The 7,664-nt window shown below is 40.0% G+C and overlaps 1 long non-coding RNA gene across 1 annotated transcript; it reads right to left on the bottom strand.

Annotated features, from left to right (window-relative positions):
• Positions 1-3,388: 3,388 nt before the first annotated feature.
• On the bottom strand, positions 3,389-5,071 carry LOC140578653 (uncharacterized). The gene is made up of 3 exons (XR_011982924.1): positions 5,054-5,071; positions 4,874-4,930; positions 3,389-3,553 (listed from the first exon to the last, which is right to left on the bottom strand). It is a non-coding gene; the product is annotated as an uncharacterized lncRNA (long non-coding RNA).
• Between the last annotated feature and the right edge of the window lie 2,593 nt (positions 5,072-7,664).

Below are 7,664 nucleotides of genomic sequence, written 5' to 3'. Positions count from 1 at the left end.
ACCATAAGGAGCGTCAGACCGTGGGCCAACACAGGAGACAGGACCCAGTCTGCGCGAGACCTCTGGTTTATTACAATAACCAACACAACCAACAGCAGGAACTGAAGCAGAAGGCATAGTCAAATACCAGACGGGGTGGAGGAGTCAAAACTGGGGTGGTCAGTCCTACGAAGTCACACCATACAGGGGAACGGGAAGGACGAGAGGTAGGAACAGGTGGGACCTGGAAAGACGAGGGATCCAGGAAAAGAGAGCGAGGTAGACAGGGCAGGTGGGGCAGGCAGTGAGGCTCATTACAGACAATGGCAACAATACTTCACACTGCCCTATCAGGCTCGACCGCCTTTATGCTGCGGGGGAAGAACATCCAAACTGACTACAGCCGTGTTCCCTCTAGGGGGGCGTGGTCACCTGTCTGGCCATGACAAGGAGTTTCTCTGCAATACATCAGGTAAAAACAAGCACACTGTGAAATGCAAATATTGCAAAGTATCAATAATTGTGGTGGCTGGCATGACGTAAGCTAATGCTAGTGAATTCAGTTTGTCAAGAGGCAATGGCTGGTCAAATGTTCAGAAAAATACATAGTAATCTAGTGATAGCTATTCAGCTAGCTAGCTAATGTCTAATAATAATAATTATTGCTGTACTTTATCAATCCCTAAAATTTTCCTTTTCACATCTCAGACCTTGGTCTCCAGAGAGACATAATCAGTCAGCGTCCCTGGAGAAGTTACGTTTAAAGGTTTTAGGGGAGACTGGCCACAGTTGATGAAGGTTCAGTTCAGCCTGGGGTGGTAACGATGTTTTATTCCCTTATAACGCCCAGACATTATACCGTGCTATACTGTATTTTGACTTTTTATTTAAATCCTGGTGATAAAATTTAGCAGCTTGGGGTCCCCTTCAATAATTTTTGAAGAATATATATCCAAAGTATCATGTTGTTAAAAGTCCCTAAAACTACTGACTATGTTCAACAATTGTCTTCGATCTCTCGCTCAAGGGTCTAATGGTGTTGTGATTGATCTGCTGGGAACAAAATCAAACCAGCAATTTTTAACCCGCTGAGTCACATACTAAATACATTAAACATTATCTACAGTATATACTTAAATTAAGTAACTGGAGCCTAATTTAAAATCAATTATGTTATGCGTGCTGATGGTAGTTCCTAGTTAGGTAGTTGTAAAAATGATATCACCCCATGATAATGAGACCCCATCGTGTGTATTCGAAGCATAAAATGCTCACAGTCCTTTTCTGAATAGCACTATGTTGGTGTTGTAGTGTGGAGAGTTCCAAGCATAAGAGATATGTTACACAGTGATACATAGTGTGTGTCTGTATGCATCTTTACATACGTCGTGTGTGTGTTTTAAAAATGTTTGCTAAATAAAAAAGCCAACGTTTAAGCGTTGTATGGCTTTATGTGTATTCTTTGGTTCCAGAACAAATTTTTAATTTGTTCAGCAAGATACAATTGTTACAATGAATTTAATAATTACTGCATAATGCAGTGGAGGTGTGTTTCTGTTACCTTTGTGTTTGATAAATAATTAATTTTTTAGCTGAAAAATAGCTCAACCTTTTCTTTTATAAATATTTATACATTTAGTTTGCAATTTACAGTTTCAAACTCAGATTCATAGCATAGAATTGTGTTTTCCTCGACTCAGTCAGTTCCTTGGACTCTATCCTGACTCAAACTCAATAAGACTCGCCTCTTGTTTTTAATCGGTCCTGACTCTGTCTGGATAAGGTGGACATGCCCCTTCATGGACTCGGTACTGACTCAAATTTGATAAGGTGGACTTGACCCTTGTTGGACTCGGTCCTGACTCAAAATCAATAAGGTCGACTCCACCCTTGTTGGACTCTGGCCTGACTCAGACTCAATTAGGTGGACTAAGCCCTTGTTGGACTCGGTCCTGACTCAAACTCAATAAGATGCACTTAAACACATCACTCGTAAAAGCTTCCCTCTGCTTTTCTGTTGCCCCTACTAAACTGCCACCCATATCTTCCTCATTCACTTTTCCAAAGCCTGCGGGCATTCATTTCTGTATTTTTCCACTCTACCGCAACAATGCTTACATTTTTTTCTCATCTGCTTCCAGCTGCTTTGTTGTGTTGACCCCAGCCCTGTCCATTTTGGCAACCTCATATCTCAGAACAAAATAAAATGCCCCTTCTCATGTGTGATGGGTCTGTTCCCATGCAGATCATGATAGCTTAGCTTTATAATCTCCTTACAATAATTTTCAGACGTTATATTGCACTACTTGTTTTGTTCACCTTTTGGCAACAATGGAGATATTAACAATATCCTCTATATATCTTTTGCCCTCACAATCAAAACTGCAGGAGGTGATTCATGACAACCAGAGACTGGAATTATCACACATGCCTTTATGCAGTTCAAAAGCTGAGAACTTCTGATGGTTTTTATTAGCAATGTTTATTAACAGTGCTTATTACCAATACATTGGGTAGAGCATCTTACATCACAAGCTGGTATTTACCTTAGAAACAGGACCGAGATTCCTAATCACTAAATATCAAATATGTTTATACTGTTATAAACTCAGATACACAGAGTCGGATGCCACCTAAAGAATAGCATTATTATAATATTGCCTTTTATAAATGAATCACACCAGAGCTTTGAAGGAGCAAGGGGACAGGAGGTTGACAAAGCTGGTGGTGTCTGCTTCCATTGTGGAATGAATAACAGGACTTTATTGGTAACATGTCTTCTCGAACAGTAGTTTGCCGGTGGTCTGAGACAAGTGCTTTCATAAAATCATGCATGCTCAAATTATCACACATCTCAACCTTAATCCAATTATCCCTACCCTCAGAGAAAATGAAATCCAGATGATTGACTCCAGCACAAATAGTAATTTAGTAGACAGGATGCTTCTGTGGATTTCCAATTATCTGAAGTTCATTATAACACTGAATAGATTGTAAGAGTTACATTGCAGGCAATGATGTTGACCCCCCCCCCCCCGACTCTGGCATTATAATCCAATAAAAAGGCATCACTGCTGAATCATCAATGTCATGGCATGTTTGTATTGGAGAAGACACAAATGTCTTTCAAAATTCAAAACATGAACTGGGATATGGGATAAATATATTTGTAATATACAACACAATTCATTAAACTGGAGTGAAAACATAACTGTGCAAAATGATAAATGCATGCAAGTGATTTGCCTTAATAATGTAATATATAGAACATTTGTTCACCATATCCACTTTGACAAAGTGACAACTTAGTCAAAACCCAACCATGGTACATTTGCTGGAGGATATTAATTAAAAATGAATAGGATCATTTGAAAGAGGTTGAATTTATCCACTCTTCCTCAATCAATATTGTCAAGCAAGCATTGCCCTCTAGACAGATTTCATTTGAACGTAATTTATGTTTTCAGTTCCTCATTCGAATCACCGCTCTGTATCTCACGGAGAACAGGGAATTAAGGTTATGTGCAGGTGGGTCATATTCACTCTGAAATTCCATTGGGAGAGACGCCAGAATCTGAAAACATGGATCCTTGTTTGATTCGTTTCCCTTTATAGTGTAAGGGGCAAAATATCTCATCAACAGATTCAATAGAGTGTTTTTTTTCAGATTAGATTGATGCACAGAAGAAAGCAGAGTATGCAGAACAGCTGGTAATATAAAGAATTGACTCATTTGCTACCCAGTGATGAATATATTAGGATGATATTTCAACATATAATTGCTATGATCAATATTTTCTCATGACAGAAGTAGATAAATGAGAAGCTATTAGACTATAAAATAGCAGAATAAACGAAGCAGACTCCTTGTGCACAGGTAATTATTTGAAAAATATTGACAAAAATTAGACATGCTGTATATTAAAGACGTATTAACTGCATTAATGTAAAAGATTATATATATCTAAATGATACTCAGTAGCAGGTGATTTAGGGGAAATTGCCGTTTCTTCAGACTACCGGGGCTGTGGGTTTAGTTGCTTTGCATGTTCTACCTTAGAAATGCTGAAGTGAGCTGGTGTTGGTAAGGCACCCATTGTATGTGCGTGACTATGTACCTGCAGTGAGCTGGTGTTGGTAAGGCACCCATTGTATGTGCGTGACTATGTACCTGCAGTGAGCTGGTGTTGGTAAGGCACCCATTGTATGTGCGTGACTATGTACCTGCAGTGAGCTGGTGTTGGTAAGGCACCCATTGAATGTGCGTGGCTATGTACCTGCAGTGAGCTGGTGCTGGTAAGGCACCCATTGCATGTGCGTGACTATGTACCTGCAGTGAGCTGGTATTACTAAGGCGCTCATAGTATTAGATTAGATTAAACTTTATTGCCATTACACATATATAAATAAAGGGCAACGAAATACAGTTTAGCATCTAATCAGAAGTGCAGAGAGTAGCAAGTGCAATATGTGCAGTATGTACAATTTGCACAATTAAGAGAGTATGTACAGAAGTGGAGTTTATGTACAAGTATGTTAAGTGAGCAGATAAGGGCAGTGTAAATGATGGGGATAAATTAGCATTAGTAATATACAAATAAGTTTGGTAGATATACAGATATTCTATATTGCTATACAGAAGGACAAATATACAGATGTACTATGGAGAAGTATACAGATACAGTATACATACTGTACCTGCTATTCTATCCACCCGGAGGGTGTGGCGTATACGTGTGATAATGTACCCGCAGTGAGCTGGTGTTGCCAAGGTGCCCATAGTATGCGTGTGACTATGTACCTGCAGTGAGTTGGTGTTGGTAAGATGCCCAAAGTATGTGCATGACTGTGTTACAGCTCGGCATTGCACAGGTGGGAAAAGGTGACGACCCACCTTGTGGCTCCAAGACAGCACAGGGGTTTACTGGAGAAACTGAACACAATGGATAAACTACAACAGAAAAGGATCATGGGGGGGGGGGGAACAAGAACTACAAAAATATCAAAAAGGTAACAACGATGGGCAAAGAGCAACACTAGGAGCAGAACAATGAAGCAACTCATCGTAACTTACCACAGGTCAATATCATTCACAATGGCAGCCTAAGCAGCAAGGCAAAGGCAGGCACTGAAATACACAAATCACGAGGACTAACAAAAGGCAGGTGTGAATCATCAAGACAATTAGCCAGAGAGCACAGTGCAGGGAAACAGGCCACAAGTGGAGAAACTTAACTAACAATTAACAAGCATAGAAACTAGGGAAGTTTAACAAATGCCAAAACTAGGAAACATTACATACTGGAAAATAAACACTAGGAATTTTGACACACAACTGAAGGCGAACATTAGGAGGGACTAGGAACACAGACACAAGCAGAACAGGATTAAACCAGAGACACAAATAGGATAAACAAAACTGAAACACAAAAAACAAAGCAAGAGACGTTGGATTTGAACCTACGACTGCATGGTTATAGGATCAGAACCATGCACTCAACCCACTGAGCTATGCAATAGCCCAGGGAGAAATAGGAAAAAATAGGAAAAAATTGAAGGTACTAGTACAATGACAGCGAACAGGATGGCCAGCAGCAGCTGTTGGCTAAACGGCGCCGAACACATAGGACAGGAATGCAGTGAGGTGGCATCACCACCAAGATGCCCTCTGTTTCGTGCCCAATGCTTCCTATTACAGGCTGTAGGCTCACTTTATTGCTAGTGATAGTGATGGGTGTTAAGTGCAGATTAGATTAGATTAGATTCAACTTTATTGCCATTGCAACAAGTACAAGCACTCAATGAAATGTAGAAAAGTAATATGATACTGTGAAAAAGTGCTAGAAGCAGAAACACCATATTTACAGAAAATATTAAAAAAATACATCTAAGAATATTTACAAAAAATGTATGTTGTGTTTACATGATCTTTATGTTGGGCTGCACAGTAGCTCAGTGGTTACCATCTTTGCCTGGTACCTTTGGGATTTGAGTCTCTGCCCTGGCTACAGTTTGCATGTTCTCCCCATGTCCTCGTGGGGTTTCCTCCAGGTCCTCTGGTTTCCCCACTACAGCCCAAAAGCATGCCAAGTTGAATTGCAGTTGTCAAATTGTCCATTATGACAAATGTTACATACTGTGACTATGTGCCTTACGGTGGGTTGGCATCCCATCCTGAGTTATTCCCTGTCTTGCACCCATGGCTTCTGGGATAGGCTCCAGACCATCACAACCCTGCTACAGGCAAGTGGCTATAATAGAAGATAGATGGCCGGTTTTCATATTTGTGTAAAACTATCGTATTATATCAGATAAAGTGTGTCAGCTTAACAAATTCTAAAGATCTCCAGAAGTCAATCACAATATTTGGAGTAACGCGTTTCAATATCCTGATGTGTTTGTTGACTCGATCACTAACACACCATTTTTGGCTAATTAATACCTTATTACGTTTTTTTAAACTAATTATGTTAATTAAGTGTGCTGCTCTTTTGGTCTTTTTTGGAGAACAGGAGAAATTCAAGTTTTGTTTTATTGTTCATTTGCATGCATTCTAATGATGAACAGGAAATATTCCCTTTCTACCCAGGGAAATAGCTTTAAACTCTGTCTGATTTTTGCACAGTACTTTCATTATATATGTAGTCTTGGCTGGGATGGAGTGAATATCAACCATAGAGCTGAGACATAGGGTCGTACGGTCATTGTGTAAGTATGACGCAGTCACAGGATGGTAACTATGCATGTTCCTCTATTCAGGACAAGAGTTGGTTATGAGCACTTAACTTCCTCCCACTACTATTCATTAATAGCGGTGTGCTTACTGCCTGCAGTTTTGACTGGTGTTCTCCTGGGGTACATTCACTGTGCCCAAATGCCAGATTTTTCTCTTCCAGCCACATCTCACCTTAGGATGTTTCCGATGGCCTCTCCTGCTCTTTGCATGTCGCTGGATAGATCTGTATAAAATCAGCGAAATAAAGAGAACAGTACATCAGCAGCACAGGGAGCCTCACTAACACAGTTAACAGCAATAACTAACACTAAAATTCTAGGAAAAATTTAGTTATAGTTGATCAGTTGATCTTGAAGTCTGTGTTTGTTTTCTCAGCGAACCTTCATGACCTTTTCAAGCTACCTAATAGAAGTTTTTTTTTTTTTTATCCTGACAGCAGAGTTGCAGTTAGAACAAACTTAGAACAGATACTAATGAGCAGGAACATACTGTGCGCTGTTACGCCTGGACATGCTCATTGATGAGATCAAAATGGTGTGTAATGTAGGTTTAGAAGATGACAAGACCTTTTGGTTCTTTTCTTCACGGAAACAGATGAATTCTCATTGATCCAAGATCACAGAAACAGTACTGCACACGTAATAAAAATAAAGCCTCTGTTCACCAAAAAAAAAAAAACAAAACTGAGTATGTTGACTAGGAGCATCGGAGGGATGTGTGGATATCCTGACAGATCCAGGGGGCCCAGCACTTTGCAGGGGCCCTAGAATACATAAAATGACATAATGAAAAGGGGGCAAGGGCCCCAAGGTGATGATTTGTCAGGGAGCCCAGAATGTCTAGCAACTCCTCGGATGTTGATTAACATTATTGCGTTCCCTACATAACATATCAGATATTTTCTTTTATCACTTTCCAAACGGCTGTTGTTGGCCATAGCCATGAGCAG

This window comes from Paramormyrops kingsleyae, chromosome 16 (assembly GCF_048594095.1).
Source record: "Paramormyrops kingsleyae isolate MSU_618 chromosome 16, PKINGS_0.4, whole genome shotgun sequence".
Taxonomy (NCBI): domain Eukaryota; kingdom Metazoa; phylum Chordata; class Actinopteri; order Osteoglossiformes; family Mormyridae; genus Paramormyrops; species Paramormyrops kingsleyae.
The sequence above is the reverse complement of the archived record's forward strand: the minus strand, read 5'-3'. Positions and strand labels throughout refer to the sequence as shown.